General features: G+C 34.0%; 1 protein-coding gene across 1 annotated transcript in view; it reads left to right on the top strand.

Annotated features, from left to right (window-relative positions):
- LOC145681534 (uncharacterized) overlaps window positions 1-11952 on the top strand; it is an 81656-nt gene extending 69704 nt beyond the window's left edge. Inside the window, exon 8 of the mRNA XM_081753180.1 lies at window positions 11835-11952. The gene's annotated coding sequence lies outside the window, so the exon portion shown is untranslated. The remainder of the gene's footprint in view (window positions 1-11834) is intronic.
- Window positions 11953-15727: the final 3775 nt, after the last annotated feature.

Below are 15727 nucleotides of genomic sequence, written 5' to 3'. Positions count from 1 at the left end.
AAAACTGAGAGGAACCCCGAAGAAAATATACGGAAACTTACTTTCGTGGGGTATGAATGATGGATCACAAGGGAGCACTGTATCAGAGAGTGATCGTGTTTGAAATTAAATGAGGGACCTCAACTAGCACAAGTAACCGCTGTACCACTGATTCACTGCGCCATTGCATTGAAAGATAAGCAATACCGAAATAAAATAGAGCAAAAGTTACTTGTGGTCTAAAAGTAGCATTGTGAAGAAGTTAATAGGATTGAGTTAAATAAATAAATCTTTTAAGCTTAACATATGTCTGTTGGAATACCAAAATAAAAGTTTTCAATTAAAATATCTTAAAGTGTCGTTAGTAACGAATAGAAAGGTAGTTTGCCTATTTCCTTTAGAAAAGATTATGAACTTATTTTCGATTAAAACTTTATATGGTATCTTTTCTAACACTACATGGAAAATTATGCAGACGTTAAAATATCGAATAATACGTAATTTTGATAAAGTGGATATTTTGAAATGTCAAGAACAGAGCAAAATCATATGCACGAAGAACGTAAACGTAGACTAAAAGCAGAAAACTTGAGTTATTATTCAGTTGATAACAATCTTGTCACTAATTCTGTCGAGGAACTTCAAGCTTAAAATCATGACTGTTGTTATGAAATATAGGCAGAAGAATAGGAAATGGAAAACTATATAACATAACATATATACTGATTAGGTAGCTTCGTGAAAAAGACCTAATCGTAGTTGGATTTCGCAGAAATACGTATAAAAGTGTAGAATGACGTAGAATAGAAGTTAGTACAGAATATTTGTGAACCTCTGTGTTCCATAACAATAGAGTTAGTTAATTTTAATACCATTGTTTCGTGATCAGTGATATATATTAATAATAGAAAATTAGTGTGGTAAAAGAATAAGATAAACTGTGTTAGAGATTATTTTTATTTCGGATTAACATTACGTAATAATAATAGCGAAATTACAAGAATCGTCAGCTACAGTTGAACATGAAGTCTGATTTCATTTGTAACTCTTGGGTGTCACACCGGACCGGTAGCCGTCTCAAAAAATGTCGGCAATCCAACCATATTGTAGTTAATTTGGAAGCATACCGTGAAAATTTTAGGGGCATAGTGGGCCCCCCGATGGATACGAACCTGTTACAAAGAAGAGAATGAAAGCGCCATGTGCATTGAGATTATCATATTGAAGACTGTAACCGTGTTTAGGACAAGATTATTTTATGAGATCACAAAAAAGTAGGCTCTCAGTGTAAATAAGAGCAAGAGAGAGAGAGAGAGATAAGTGAAAGTGTCCTCAATGCATTGTAGGGTTACTTTTTTTATAGTATTTTACAAGGGTAAATACCTAGAAGAACTAGAAGTATAGACGATTTTCCTATATTCTAGGTAAGGATAGCTGTATGATATAATGTTTGCTTCTTAAGGTAGATCATTAGAATATTTTTACAAGTGTTAAAACAGTTCTGTTTGGAGATATAACTTAGTGTTTGAAATAAACTATACTGAGCTTAGTTTTTCTTGTTGCTAACATGTCTCTGTACAAGTTCATTAATCAGTTGACTGATATGAAGGAAGTAAGTCATGCTATTATTCCATTAGTTTGATAGAGAGGAGCATATTTGTATATTAAATACTCTATAGTAAATATTGGGACACAACTGACATATAGCCCTAATGGGGTCTACGTATATGAAATACGAATAGAAAGAGCAAAAGTAACATGATAAAAGATTCCAAAGTGGAAATTTTCTTTTCCGTATAAAATGAGCAGAAGTGAAGGCAGTTCACCTAATATTTAAAGTGTATACGGAACATACTTTATAACAATTTAACTGGTAAAAAAAAAAATATTTGAATTTACAATTTATATCCTGTTAATTTCTCTATTTACCAATGATATCACTAGTACCAACTAATAATAATAATATATATGATTAGAATTATGAAATAATAACATCAAAATCATAAATAACGCATATGTGTAGAATTTTAACTAAATGTGGTCAAAATTTTAAAAAATCGTACATATCAGTAGAATTGTGACAGAATGTCCTCAAATTTTTTTTAAAAAAGGTTATATCAATGTTATGAGAAGATAATAAACGGAAATTATAAATAGGTCATGTGTACGGTAATGTAAACGTTTTCATTTATATTTTGCACATTTCATACATATACTGATGTTTATAAGTGTTATAAAGTTTTAACTTACCTACTGCCGGCTACTTTCGGGAAACATTTGAAAGTCACTAGACACAGTATACTGATTACAGGATTAAGACATGTGGAATACAATTATTTGTGTACAAGAAGGAAATAGAGCGTGTTATTTCATAACAAGCATATGTTAATGTGAAACCGTTTTGCCTGCCATTTTTCCGAGCATCCGTTTATAGCCTAGGCCCAGCAAGGGGCGAAATAACCGTAGTCGCCTAGCGGCCAGTATGCGTGTGGCACGTAGCATTAAAAGCGCGCGGGAATTTGACGTGACACTAATGAAGGTTCGAGTATTGGAAAACAGATGGCGTTGATTGAAAAAATAATGGTTGTGCTCAGTATTGTAGATATTCTCTGCTTTTCTGCATAAATGACACATTATCAACGGGAAGCCATGTTATTTTGTACATAGCATACATTACTGTTTTAACATAGCCTGAACTACAAGCGAGGTTATGTTATACAGAGCGTACACTAGTACATATAGAATAGAAAAACAGACGCACAACGGGTAGTAATTGATTGTTATCTTGCATATAGCATACATTACTGTTTTAAGAAGCTTATAGAATAACACAACATAACCGGCAAGCGAGGTTATGTTATAGAGAGTATACATTAGTGCATATGAATGTATAGCGAGTACTAAACGGATGTTGTTACGTAATATGCAACATAGTACAATATTCTAAGTAAAACATGTGCCGTACTGTGCTTAGCATATATGGGGGCTAGTAGTTAGTATATGCGTTGTATAGGCAACATGTGCCGTGGACGGTATACTTAGTGGCTAAAACTTAGTAAATGTAAAAATTTCCCATCTTACATACGTTATACATATGTAGTACATATATTGAAAATGATTATTTGACTTATGATGCAGATTCAATAATCCATGTAAATGCTTTACGGCAACGCGGAATAAAATGTTGACGGAAGTATCGTTGTCCTTGTCCGATAAAATAAAATGTTAACTTTCCCCGACAGTATTAAAATTCATCGATTACCAAGATTAGAACATTTTCTCCAATTTTCTGGGTTTCCTATGATGATTTTCAGCATACTATTTTAATATTCTTACTACTGATGTCCAGATGAACGTGTTCACATTGTTTTTCTACATTTTTCTTTTTCTACTTTTCTGGATTTCCTATGGTGATTTTAAGTACACTATCTTAGTATTTTTATTACTGATGTCAAGATGGACATGTTTATTTTCCTTTTTCTTCCTTTTTGGTTTCTCCAATTTTCAACAGTTCGTATGACGATTCTAGCATACTATTTTAGCATTCTTTTTACTGATGTCCAGATGGACATGTTCACTTTTCTTCCCTTATAATTTTACTTCAGGCAATATGACTGAGTTCCTTTACCACGAGCGGAATGATTTTAAATTTCTCCCTCACTGCAGGCGGCATCACTATCCCTTTCCCACTGGAGTGGTCTAACTTTAAATTCCTCTCTCACTAGAGCTGTCTAACATTAAATTTCTCTCACAGGAGCGACGTGGTTTTAAATTCCTCTCCTTTCCTTTTAACATTTCTTTCATTTTTACCGATAGGAAATTCTTTTCAAAGTTTCTGTTTTCTTTGACGCAAACAAGAATATTGTTTGTTTGCGGTATTTATTTGATTACTTAGAACACTGTCTTAATATTCCTTCTACCTTGCAATTCATTTTTGCTTTCTTTCTCTTATTGTTTTATAAAAGGCATTTTTACTTTGCTCTTTACTACAGTATTCTTAAGACCATTCTTTGAACTAAGAATTCTTTAAAAAGTTTTTATTTCCTTTGACGACAACATGAATGTTGATTTTCTACAGTATTTCTTCATTTGCTCCCTTATCGATAGCAAAGTTTTCCTCTTTTCACATCAACATAAATGTAATTTCCCTGCTGAATTTTTTTATTACTTTCATCATGGTGTTAATTTTTTTACCTTGCAATTCCTTTGCTTCCTTACCGTGCCATCAGGAAATATTTTTCTCTAACTTCAATAGGATTGACCTATTTTTTAAGACTTTTCTTTTATATTAGAGTTCCTTTTTGGTACTAGCTGACAAGAAATTCTTTTCAAACTTTACTCTGGTGTGTTGCTTACTTTCTGTATTCACTTACGGCAAGAAAAAATAATATGGTATACGTACGTACAATTTCTGTTTAACTAAGATAAAAGTTGTCTAGAACAAAGTAGCATACTGAAAAACTGTTGTTCTTGAAAGAACACAATTTTCAAAATATAAGTAATTTTAAAACTTGAATTATTTTTACAATCGAACTTAAAAACTAGTTTGTTTAACAACTATTTAAAGATTATCACAGTAGGAGTTTTCTGTGTAGAAAAGTAAGCATTCCGCAGCAAACAAACCAATAAAAATATTCACACTCTACGATTGTTCTGTTAAAAAATAACCCGAATTTTATAAATGAAATTATTTAATAGTTTGCACTTTTTAAGAACGAGTTTCTATAAAAAACGAAAGAATAGGTATGCTGAGTTTCTGTAACAAATTTTCTTCTTTCCCAAATGAAGTTTGCTCTTAGGAGTGCACGTGACAATTATTTAACGCTACTATGTCTCTTTCAGCGCTCTTTATCGAAGCGATTGTGCAAATAATTAAAATAATCACAGCGTAGGCATTCAATGGAGTGTGTTATGCATACTATCTAATAAAAATTAATAAAGAGCCTTTTTGGTACGATTACAATCTTAGATCGTTCATCGAATAAACTATTACGAAAGGTCAAAAAGACACGAGAAATAAGCTGAGCTTCATATGGAAGCGAACCAATTAAAATAACCACATTCATCGAGTGTTCTTACGAGCTTCTATAAGAATCAAATTATCTACAAGTTCTACAGGAAACGAACTATTTGTAAGTTCGGAATCAAATTTTAAAAACGAGTTTTCAAGGAAACGAGAGAATACGAAAGCAGGGCTTCTTAAGGAAGCAATCCGTAACATAATTAGTATTTTTGGAACATAGTTCCTGGTAGATTTCTTTAAAATTGGTCGTACCAATAATCAAACTTTAAGGGTGATCTGTTAAGAAAAGTAAGCAGAGTTTCCATAGGAAGCGAACAAACTAATATTGGTACATATTTACTTAATATTGTAAACGGGAACTGTGGCTCAGTGGTAGAGCGATCGCATCCGGTGCTTGGGGTCCCTGGTTCGATCCCAGCTCGCATCGTGTGTACTTCGTTGTGAACAAACACCGTGCTCGTGGGTTTACTCGTTTCCTCCCAGTTTTTTCATTCCACGATTTACTCATCTCTCATCATTATCGTCCCCTTTAGCCTAACCGGAATAACAGTGGGACCTAAAGCTTAAAGATTTCATTTATATCTAGTATATTGCAAAGTTTTTTCTCTAAAGCAAGTAACAACGTTATGATTCGCTGAAAGTTTTGCAACATATTTTATAAGTGATATAATGTTCATCAAATCAGCTTGTGTTTGTTTCAATTTAATATAATAACAACTCTTCGTAATATTACTTATACTAATTACTTTCGAGAAGATATTTTCACATTAATTTTCAAAGGACATGAGTACGAGATTACAAACTAACTGGATCTGAGTACGAGATTAGGAACTAAGAGAATCTGTGTACCAGATTAGAAACTAAGTCCAGCCTAGTACGAGATTATATTTGAAAATAGAAAATCAAATTTTTAAAGAAACGAGGGTACAATAATTTTAAGAAAGAAAATTAACAAAAATACTTTTAACCGCTTAATATTTTATTTACAAAAAATTTTCAGATAATATAAAATTAAGAATCCTTTATAGATAAGCTGAAAGTGATTCCATATATCATGAATAAAATTCTAATAAAGTAACTTTATCTAATGTGAAGAGATATACAATGTTATATTTTAATTTTGCAATTTTGAATTTACTCAAATGTAAGCGATTTTATCATAAAAATTCTCCAAGTCTGAAATTCCCGTAAGCATTATACAATATAAAATTTACTGTATTTACAATTTATAACTTTTATTTTACATTTATATTCATTCAATTTTACATGATTCACTAACACAAACAAATTAAATAAAGTAAAAGAAATCATTTTCCAAGAAGTACTCTGTAATTAATTGAATGTATTCCTTGTTTAATAAAATATATAAAGCATAAGTAAAAGTCCAGTCGTCTATTTCAGTATCATTATATGATGAAAAGATTCCATACAGCTCATCAAATGTTTCTAGCTGTACCATAGCACGGAATGCGTTATAGCAAAACACTTCATACTCTAAAGTGATACATTCATGTTCATCTAAAATACTACGATTTGCAAAACAACTTTAACACAAAAGTCTATGTTGTGGTTTCCATCTTGAAATACATCCAACACACACTGTTGATTCAGAGAACAAGAAATACAATCATACATACATTTGTTGTTTTCCATACACATTTTTATCTTCCTTTAAAAACAGTTCAACCAGATCACAAATATAAGAATCTGAAAATGAAAGTGATTCATATGATAAATTAAATCTATTTAAAAGCGTTTTTTCTTCTGTAATCTTTATCCAAAAAATTAAAGTGGTTGTTTAAGTAAAGTTCAAACACTTTGTCACGAGTTTTCTTCTTAATTACAAATTCCCACACAGTTTATTTAAAAACTAATATTAAATAATAACAACATTTATGAAGATTTTCGTATGAAATCCATAAGTCACAGGGATGGAAAGTAAATGTTAACTCAGTTTATAATTCTGGAAAAGTTCTTTCACACACAACTCCCTTATTTTAAAACGATTGCACTTACAATTCACATAGTCTTCTTCTGGGATTTCAACATGTGAATTAGGATACAATTTTACAAAACGGATTTCATCTCTATATCGATAAAAATTTTCTAAACGATTCAGCTATTTCCTGCATAGTATATAATATTTTCACTTTATCTTGTTCTTCTTCAGGAATATCGAGATCATATGGATGTTGAGAAGTAATATTCTTATGATTTTCGCGTTTGATCTGTCTTTCTCTCGGGGAAATGTATGCACAAGCAAATACTCGTCTGCTACACATCTTCACGAATACTATACTATTTAAGCAATTTTCCTATTTTTACATATATAAGTCTGCGCATGCGCACAGACTTTTAATTATTGTGCATGCGTATAAGTTTCCTCCAAAGGTTAAAATTATTTATCAGAATTCGTGTACACTCCATGTAAAAAAATCTTTATGTAAAAATATTTGTCTTCGAAAATCGCAATCAGGCAGCACCAAATGAAATATGTTTTTATAAACTTTAATAAAATTGTATTGTATACGTTCCTCCCTAATATGAATATTATGTTATTCCATACATCTTTCCATAATTTCCTTACACGTATTATCTTTATATATTTATCTAGAAGAAATAGTGAAAATAAACCTACATTATGAAGACCGCATTTCGGTAGCAAGTAGGATGATCAAGTGTATACGGTTTACAAATGATATAGCGCTTGTTGCGGAATCTGCAAAAAGAAATTAATAAAATGTTAGAAAACATGAGCAAGGGCTTTCTAGAATATAAGGTGAAAATAAATGTTAAGACAGAAACCACAGTGATTGGAAACGAAGGGGTCGGTGTCAAATATAGAAGGGAAGGATACTAGTTTTCGACACCCTGGTAGTATTATTAATAGTGATTTGAAGTGCGGAGAAACCTTTCGGAGGAGAAAACAAAACTATTTTGTGCGACCTTGAAGAAAGAGTTGAGAGAAAGATTCGTAAAGTGCTTCATTGGAGTATTGTATTGTATGCGGGTGGAACGAGGACACTACACAAGAGTGATGGAAAACAACTGAAAGCTTTCGAAAGTTTGTATAGAGAAAAATAGGGAAAATTAGCTGGGTCAAACAGAAAATAAATGAGAGGGTGTTACAAAAAGTTGAGGAGAAAAGAACAATGCTCAATATTACTGAAAAGAGGAAGAGAAACTGGTTGGAACTTTGTAAGAAGGGATTGAATCAAGAGGGACGTGACAGAGGTTATGCTGGCAAGAAAGAGAGAGAGACGAAGAAGACCGCTGTCAAAAGAGAAAAATGTACGTGAAGGGAAAATGTTACCCGAAGACCATGAGGCACGGTAACTTCTTAGTTGCTGAAAGTGCCCAACCAATAATGATAGAATATCTATGATGATGATGATAAGTCCAGTTAGTCCTCAAACTTTCGTTATAGCAGCAAGAGATAGATACAAATGACAAAAACATGGGCATGACAAGAAAATATAAAAACACTTCATACAGAACACGTAAGTTTGGCCCTCCGCTGTACAACACGTGCTGTACAACGAGTTGACGATCGTTGTTTTGTTTTTATGTGTCATGTAGACGTTACCATTCCGTCACCAGTAACCAGTTCACCTGTGAGTGAGGTGGTGTGAAAGTGGCGCGGTAAAATGAGCGACCTGACAGACTTCCAAAGAGGCGTGATCGTTGGTGCCCGTATGGTTGGAGCTTCAGTGACAACAGTGGTAAACATTGTGCGGGTATCGAAAGGTACTGTGTCCAATGTCACGAGTTCATACACAATTCGTGGGCAAACGAGGTCTGCAAAGTGGTTGAAAGACAATCTGGTCAGATAGGGACCGGCGGGCATTAATACGGATTGTAGCAGCTAAAAAGATTATGGCTGCAATGAAAATTACGTCTGAACTCAATTCATGCCTACAGAAATCGGTGTCATCGAAAACAGTGCGACGGGAACTTCTTAAAATGAAAATTCATGGCAGGGCCGCTATCGCCAAACCCCTGGTCACAACAGTAAATGCGAAGAGTCGTATGCACTAGTGCAAGGAACACAAGGCGTGGACTCATCAGCAGTGATCCGATGAATCGACCTTGACCTTGTTTGCAACAACCGGTCGTGTTTACGTATGGAGAACACCGTCGTATTCCTATAATACATATTGTCTGCTCCCAACCGTAAAGCATGGGGTGTATTCTGTTACACTATATTCAGTGATATCGTGGTTTTCTACAGATCCCATCATAGCCCTGCATGGAATGATGAATACTAAGGCGTATGAGGCCATTTTGGGAGACCAGGTTCTACCCATGGCCCAAATTTGTTCCCTGAAGGTGATGGCATCTACCAAGATGATTTGGCACCCTGTCGCGCTTCAAAGACGGTGAAATCATGGTTTGAGGAGCATGACCAAGAGCTATTATACCTCCCCTTTTTCCTACAATCACCAGATCTGAACATCATTGAGCCATTGTGGTCTGAGTTTAAAAGGTGTGTTCGGTCTCATTACTCTCTACCGGCATCCATTCAGGAACTGGAGCATATTTTGGAGGAACGATGGTACAGAATTTTACACACCACGAATCGTGAGCTGTATACGTCCATTCCGCTGGTTTGGACGCAAAAGAAGTCCCCACATCATACTAGGTATGATTTTTATACTTTAGCAAACGCTTTAGATTTTTTTTTTGTCTAACCCCTATATCATATTACTTTACTTCTAAAAATCAGGCTGATGAATCACGGAGTGTAATTCTTTTAACAGTTAAATTGTTGCGAGCTTCCCTACAACTGGCTGCACATAACTTAAAAGACATAGGGTAAAGCTGTCAATGGAGTAAGGACTGAGGTCTATAGAGAAAATTTCTATAAGTTTAAGTAAAATCTCGTAACACATTGATTTCCATGAATGTAAGTAAAATACGGTATCTCGTGAAATGTTAGAACAATTGGATTATTCAAAACAATCTAATCAAATAATCTAAATTAGACTAATTAGTTCAAACTTGTGTTAGCGAATATCTAATTTTAGGGGTGTGATGCTTTCATGTTTGCTTACATATTAGTCGATTCGTATTCTGTAGTTGTTTGGTTTAAATTAATTTGTGTGTTGAGATATGTGTTACAGGGTTATACATAACTATAAAGAAAACGGTGCCTCTCATCATAGAGGAATCTCCTCTCTGATTAAGCAATAAATACTGAATTGATCGCATCAGAAAGAGAAAGAAACCAGAAATATTTGGAACATTATGTTGCTGATCATAAATTCAAATGGCCCAAACAAGGAGTGAAAGTTGCGCATTATATTAGCTGAAATGCCCCTTTCTCTTACGGGAGAATACGTGAAGGGTTATACAAACATTTGAAATCCTCATCCCTCAGAATACAAATTTCAATGAAAGTGAAATGACAAAAGTCCGCTATGCCACCCCTTTTCATCTTCTATGCATATGGGGCCTGAACTTGCACTTAAACGGCGTCTTGCATGTCACTATTGATCTCACTATCAGTCAGAGACTCCAAGCACTATGCATTGGAAATTAACAACAGTCGTTCTAGCCTAGTTTTACATGCCATCCTCACTACTCACCCATTTTAGTCCCCATATTAATGGGGGATGAATTTGAACTTAAACAACCTGGACATCGAGTTGTCACTATTCATCTCAATGACCTCGTAAAATATGGATTGAACAGTAATATCCGCTATTTTTTAATTATTTTGACATGTCATTTCCTGCTTTACCCCTAATCTCCATGCCTAAAATTATCAATATAATATTGCAAGATCTTTAGGAGGTCTAAGATTAATAATCATGGTTCATTAGTAATTTATATAATAATCATGGTATAATTTTAATTGGTTCATTAGTAATTGTATACTGAGTACACACACAAAAAGTCACATTCACTCTTATATATGTATAGCACTCATAAATAAGCTATTTATGCTGTTATCATTAGACGTGATTCTTATACATCGTGATTTGTTTGTCGTGCTATGTATCATTAAAGGTTACTGTTATACTTTATAGGCTCTTTATGGTTTTATTTACTAGCTTTTATTCCAGAGGTTGTCTATTGTGTTATGCATTATTGGCTATTCGTACTACTAGCGTCCGTTACCCGCTTTGCTGGGTTAAAATTAGAAACATTTGTGCTGAGAACTATGAATTAGACACTAATATCAGTAATTTTCTATCATTTTTGTACTCTCCCTTCCTCCAATTTATAGAGCTGAATTTGAATTTAAACGGCAACGGAAGATATCAGTGTTCATATCAGCGACCCAGAAAACTACCGATTTGGAATTAATATCGTTCATTTTTGATCATATATATATTTCCCTCCCCTAAATTGCACCTTCAAAATGACATAATACAATCCATTCTAGGCCCGAATCTCATCTAGGTTCAAAATTTGATCGAATTTGGTCGGATGGTTCAAGAGTTATTAGGGCAGAAACATAGGCACTTTAATTTTTATTTATAAACATTAAATGTTCGCATTACACAGTATTTAATTCGCTTGGAAATGTAGTGCATAAGACAAGATATTCTCGAGAAGAATGTTCCCAGTTAACCTACCACCTACCACCTAACGCTCTATGATGGACACCTTACACATCAGAACTTCTGTTTGTTATTTCAAGCACAAACTCACATTTCAAAACCTTTTTATTTTCTTTGTGGACAGTCATAATGTGTTTGAACGATAATATTAACAAAATTTTATACTATTGTACCTCAGAGCACTTCTTCCTCTAATTTAATGTAATTACATTATATAGTAAGATAATACATTTTAATTTTTGCTGAGAAACATTTCGTTTTAGATATAAAATGTCCTGAGAGCAGTGGTCTGGCGGTCAACGAATGCGACTCTCCTTTTCTGCCGATATGTAAAACCAAAAATAATTCGTCAATGGAAGATGATGTTTCGAATTCATTTAAGCCGTGTATTCCTTCTTGTCAGCGTCGGGAAGGGCAACTATTTTATAATGAACGCTGTGTAAACATAGATCAATGACCTTCGAGTCAACAAACTACAACCACGAAATTTTGTGAAACTCACATTTTAGTTTTCTATTCTTTTTTAAACATAATTAATGTAATTATATCAACATTATGTAGAACTGTGTAATAAATTATTTTAATACCTGAATCTAATATATTGATTTTTTTCTGAAAATTATAATTCTTCCATTCCATTCCAAATCGCTAATACAGAGCGAGTCATGAATACATAGCCGACTCCTCTTTTTCACGTTCATGTAGATTGATCGAGTTGAGATCCCTGTACCTATTATTAAGATTCTATTATACCATTCGATATAGCTGTCGACAGTTAAGTTTATAATGTGCACGTCGTAGAACTGTGAAGGTATCATAACGGACATGATGAATTGTGTATAATAATTACAAATTTTGGACACAACATATTCGACTTAAAAATTCTTCGAAAATGATAAACATTAGTTATTTGAAATCATGAACCCTGAATTCTCATTATATCAATGTTAAAGCTATATTTTAATATCTATTTCTTTTCACCGAGACCAACAGTCCAGTTACCTCTCAGACATAAAAGAATTTATATTTTCTTTTGACTTGTTTCTTTGGGGTCTATGTGTATTTCTTAATCAATAAAATTGCAGATTATTTCCGTTATACACGTTCCAACAATCGTTTTATTTATTTATTTATTTATTTATTTATTTATTGTTACATGTGACACGCCATTGAACTGAGCTGCTAGTGACCGAGGTCACCAAATAAAAACAACGGAGTGATGTATAGACAAAGAGTTGAATACTAGATTTCTTACGACGAAGATGTAATCGCCCGGGCTACGGTTTTCAGTTTTGAAGTCCAAATCTTACTCACGTAAAAAAGGGTTTATATGATGTTTAACATCTAACGAAAATGTTACGAAATTTAGAAAAGCGTCCGTATTTTGCTAAAGTTCATCGTCACTGAAACTCCAGTTTTCCTATATCCGCGTCGGACTTCCATTCAATTCATCTGATCACAGACTGCGTGGAGGACACGTACCAGAGGAAGGACACCAATCGATCAGAGGATTCATCGTTGCAGAGCGGACGAGAACATCAGGCAAGAAATGGGTAGGTTATTAAATTAACTAACTAACTCTATGGCCTATGGTACCCGAAGGTTCAATACTGAATTCACAAAAGCTCTCCATTAACTTCTGTACTTAGCCAACTAGACCCAGTTTCTACTTTGTATTCCTATTTCTGCCAGATCCCATATTAATATTGTCCTCCCATCTGCGCCTATGTCTTCCTGATTGTCATTTTCCGACTCTCCTTGCAGTTAAGACTTTCAAAGCGTTCCTACTTTCTTCCAACCTGGCTAAATGTCCTGCCCACCTGGGCCTCCTAGACTTGATGACCGTAACAATGTTTGGTAAACCCTATAAATTATGTAGTTCCTCGTTATGAAATATCCGCCATTCCTCATTCCAGTTTCGCTTGGGTCCAAATGTTCTTTTCTTGTTTACAAATACTTTCAATCTATGTTCTTCCTTCCGAGTAAGCGACCATGTTTCGGAACTATACAGAACAACAGGCATGATTATCGTTTTATATATTTTAAGCTTCAAATTCCTTGATGTTAAGAGATTTTGAAATGAATAATAAGACCAATTAACTGCATTTAGTCGACACTTAATTTCTTCCTAAATATGGCTTACTTTTGTTAATATTGATTCTAGATATTTGAAAGCATCCACTAATTATATCAAATTTATTATTCAATATTTTAACGCATCCCTAATTTGCCGTGTTAAGATCCGGACGAACTTCCATGTATTTAGTTTTCTGTGCAGTTACTTTTAAACCCATGTCCCTGGTAGCGTTTAATAGGACCTCTGTATTTCTTCCTATTGTTCTCCTAACACTCTTTATTAAATATACATCATTAAATTTGAAAAAATGGTAAATGATGTATTTTCAGATACAAATTTTTTTTAAAAGTTGATTCAAGGAACATTTTTTTTTTTACAGATAGAAGTATGTATTTCTAAACAAATATGTCATTGTGGGTAATACTGATACAAATTTATAACACAGTAACTTAAACAATATTACTTATAAGGATGTTTGCATTGGTCCAAACTAGTACTTTCACATTTACAAATGTCACAGCACAACATTTCCAATTTTCTAAACTGACATACAGTTTTTCCGAAGCACTTCTGGCAATTACAATTCTTAGGAAACTCTTCAGGATCCGACGGGTCATCTGTCACCTGCGGAATTAAAATACCGTATGCCTTTATGTAACCATAGTCCAACAGATTGAGTTCCTCAGATGGTTCCAAAGCACGAATCCATTTATAGCATTGCAAGTAGCTTCGTTTTATGTGAAGACTGATAGATCTTGAAGTAGAGGTGAAATCTTGAAAGTTTCGAATTTTTTTATGGCACTGATGGAAACGTAGTTTATCCATTGTACCTAAGCTTGAGCCAAGTGCACGAACTTCTTATTCATTTTTTTTGTCATGTTCTCATTTAGTGGCCCGTTTATAAAATCCAACTTGAGGTCTTCCGCACATGATTCTGCTGCTTTCAAAACTACTGCTTGTAGTATCGCAGCCGGTTAAAGAATGAATAGCTAGCAAAGCAGTTAAAACAACAAGCACTACTCTGTTTCCAAATGAGTAAAGTGCAATGTACCGCGAGATTTTCCTACTCCAAAGGAAATCCAAGTTCTTGCAGTCCTAAACTTTTCCACTTCTGTAGGTAGTGATAGAGAGCATCAAGAAAAAATATGGGTATTACTAGAACAAATATCTACGTTTCTTGCTTACTTTTGAAGTCAGTGTCGTGTGAGATATATCGGCTGGGATCCTCTCACCTGCTTTTCATAACCAGATTCCAAACCAAGTTCATTCTTATTCATCGCATCTTATTCACCGAAACACATCCTAGCTGACCATGTTTTACTACAAAACCAAGATAAATCGGAACAGATGGAGTAACAGATTTCTTTCCCCTGGATATCCAATCAACAAAGTATGACTGCAACATTTGTTTGTTTCTAGATGAGGCGCAGTAAGTGTCAGTATCTACAGAAAGCGGTGTGCTGTCATTTGGGGCTCCATACTCTACAGATTGTTTTCGTGATCACTTTGATTTTTCAATCTTTTTCACAATTTTCTTCTTATAAACGTCGGAAACAATGTTGATGCACTCACTTGTGTGAGAAGCTTGGCAGATAGCTTCCCAAATCCTTCTTACAAACTCTTCATATGTCTTCAAGTTTAAAGTTTTTGTTGGAACCTTCCTTGAACCGCCATAAGATCTATAACTGTTGCTTTACCAGATGATTGAAGAAATTCGGAATTTGGCGGTGTTTGTAGTTTTTTCCTAGTTCCTGAATCAACTGTGATTTTTCCGGTTTTGCAGAAATCCATTTCTCGTCAAAAATAAACATGTAGGAACTAATTTAAAAATTACGAAACTTTTAAGATTTGGTCATTACCTCAAGATGTATCAGTCTTCACACAAAAAGAAGCTAATTGCAATGCTGTTAATGGATTCGTGCTTTAGAACCGTCTATCGGTTGGACTATGGTTATCTAAAGGAAAACGGTATTTTAATTCCGCAAGTGACAGATGACCCATCGGAACTTCAAGATTTTCCTAAGCAATGTATTTTCAGATTTTCTTCAGAGAAACTACAAGTTCCTTTAGAAAATTTGA

The sequence above is a fragment of the Thermobia domestica genome, chromosome 3, assembly GCF_964235325.1.
Source record: "Thermobia domestica chromosome 3, izTheDome1.hap1.1, whole genome shotgun sequence".
Taxonomy (NCBI): domain Eukaryota; kingdom Metazoa; phylum Arthropoda; class Insecta; order Zygentoma; family Lepismatidae; genus Thermobia; species Thermobia domestica.
This window is presented reverse-complemented; position numbering and strand designations above follow the sequence as displayed.